This window comes from Macadamia integrifolia, chromosome 13, assembly GCF_013358625.1.
Source record: "Macadamia integrifolia cultivar HAES 741 chromosome 13, SCU_Mint_v3, whole genome shotgun sequence".
In the NCBI taxonomy this organism is placed as follows: domain Eukaryota; kingdom Viridiplantae; phylum Streptophyta; class Magnoliopsida; order Proteales; family Proteaceae; genus Macadamia; species Macadamia integrifolia.
This window is the reverse complement of record NC_056569.1, coordinates 20119513-20122401: the sequence shown is the minus strand read 5'-3', so window position 1 is coordinate 20122401 and position 2889 is coordinate 20119513.

The following is a 2889-nucleotide window of genomic DNA, read 5'->3' as shown; positions in this document are numbered from 1 at the left end:
TTATTTTTCATTAAAAAAAAAAAAAAAAAAAAGAACTTTTTCATACTCTGCTAAAATAACATTAAATTTTTTTACCTGCAACCTTCTCTATGTTGTGAGCTCCACATATTTTCCATAGCACTTCACATCAAATTTAACTTCAATTACCCCATGGGAAGGATTCTTGATATTTTCTGTTTATTTTCACTTCACTTTTCATTCTATCAGTGGATGAGTTTAATTAACTTCTGTCCACTTATAGCAGCCTAATTGAATAGCCATTGACTAGTTGATTTAAAAAATATAAAAACAAACTAAATGTTATTTCCCTTAACTCTGAAAAATATTGAAAATTCATCTCAAGCTTAAGTGTACCCCTAGGCTCAACTATACAATGAAACTTACAAGAATTAAGGCAATGGATAACTTATGAGATAGCCATAGCCATACTCTTCAAGTTCCAAAATCAACAATGAAGAAAATGGCTTGATTCCTGATTCTAACTAGTAGGAACAAGAGTGCACATCTTATCAACACAAGTGGCAAGAATCTACTACCAAGGAAGCTGAGTATTAGAGGATTTCAATACAACTATCTTACGTCGTAAAACTGTTTGCTCCTTGATGCAACGGTAAGGTTGATCTATTGTGACCAACTGGTCACATAGGTTTAAGTGAGGAAATAGCCTCTGAATCAAGGGTAAGGTTGCATATATTATGATCTTCCCTAGACCCTGCGGTGATGGGAGTCTCATGCACTAAATATGCCCTTACTATAACTGATTGCATATTACAAGTAAACTAAAGATTATCGTCACATTGCTACATACATTTACCACAAATCTTGTAGGATCATATTTTCGAACAATTTTTCTAATTGTTTACGACTTTTTGTGTACATTAGTTGTACTTACGTTAGCAAAAAAAAAAAATATATATATATATATAGTATAATGGTAGTATCTACCTATATAACTATGGCACCAAAAGGATCTACTCGCAAAGAGGATTGATCATGTATGAAGTCTGCATCCTTTGCAGCGAGTGGTGAGGTGCAGTGAACATCGGACAGCTAAGAGCATCTGAGCATGTGTTTCAAGGAGCTATCAGCCACCTGATGCTCATTGCACGGATGAAGTGGCTGCAAGCGACTTACACACTCATGTATGTCATCATTGTAAGCATTTTCCTATTTATCAAGGGTTAGTGGAGTTGACAAGGAGCCTTTGCCTGAGAAAACATGTGGTTCTGAGCTCAATCTCTTACCTCTTTTGGAACACTTACATGGAGTGTTTAATGTTTTTTACTAATAAAATAAAAAAGTCATAATGCCTTTGGCACGAAATTCCAAACTACAGAACTCTCTCAATGAAAATGGGAAAAACAAAAACATTTCCGAAACCGGCATTAATGCCGAGGAGAGTTTCAGTTCCTTTGATCACACTTCACTCTAGTGAACCTCTGCTTGACACAATTGCAATCTCACCGAGTCCAAAATCCTTTTCTGAGTTTTCTTTCCTTGCACGGATCAAGTAGTTGAAAGTTGCAGAAACCCAAGAAATACTCCCCTCTATCCTCTCCCCACGAACAACGTCATCTAACCAGAGTCAGAATCTCAAGGTGCCCAAGAGCCTCGAGTACCCAAATGCCCTTCACCTGCATCTCTCTCCCTCTCTATCCAGTCTCTGCAGGTTATTGATTCCCTCGAAGCTTTCCACATCCACTGCTTACCCTTTTGTGTTAATTAATTGTTTATGAGATTTCGATAATGAAACAAGAATGACTAATATACTAATGAGGATGTTCTGATTACAATTATCACTTAGGAAAGAGTACCGTTTAAGGGAAAGCTTCTTCCTTTTCTTGTCTCCTCCCACCATTAATGCTCTCTTGTTCTTGGTTCCCACAAAGGAGACGATTCTAATTCTAAGTAGTGATCATATACATATACTATTAGTTATATAATAGAATAGTATCCTCTGACTCTGATTTCGTTTTGTTTCTCTTTTACTTGTTTGTCTATTTCGTATCTTATTCTGTCTTTATTGGATACTGTGACTCACTTTTTGGTGGCTCTCCAAACAATGCCATGTGGTAGCCATTAACACAAAATTAAGTTCCCAGGAGTGCATGAAAGCAGTACGTGAAGAATCCACGTTTCAAGCATCTGGGTTTATACTTTCTACCACATTAAATGGTGTTCAATTTGCTGCTGTTCTTATGGCCTTGTGAATGGGAGCCACATCCTCCGTGCTCTGCTCTTCCCTACCTTACTCACCGTCAATTATTTAAATTTGGATCCTTTGGACAATTCTCTGTTCTGATACAGAATCATAACACCTCATGATTGAAAGATTATATGGTTGCATTTGCAAGAGTCTATTAAGGTTGCTCTATCGTGATCAAGTGTGGGTTCAAGATAAAAAACAGTCTCTCTACGAAGTAGTCATAATTCCGCAAACATGATACCCTCCTCAGACCTCGCAGTGGCGGGAGTCTAATACACTGGGTATGCCTTTTATTCTCAGGAATACGGACTGCTCAAAAGCAAATGAGGATCAACAGCAGGAGCTTTTAATGAGAAAGGTCGATGGTTTCAACACAACCTGCACTCTAATGAATGAACCATTCTCCCAGCTTTTGACTTGCTCCATACGAATTTGCTTTTAGGCCATGCATCTGTAGCAGAGACAGACCAGTTGCCAACTTGCTCCACTACCTTTGCTATGAGGGTGACATAGGAAAGGGACTACACATATACACAGAATTCTGTATATGAAAATAAACAAAATAACAATCAAAGCTCTCTCCATCTGTACAGCCAACATTTCATTTTCTGTTAAAGAAGCTGCCCTCAATAATCTTTGCTTTTGTAAAGTAACCCCACCCACCCACCCACCAACCCAAAAAA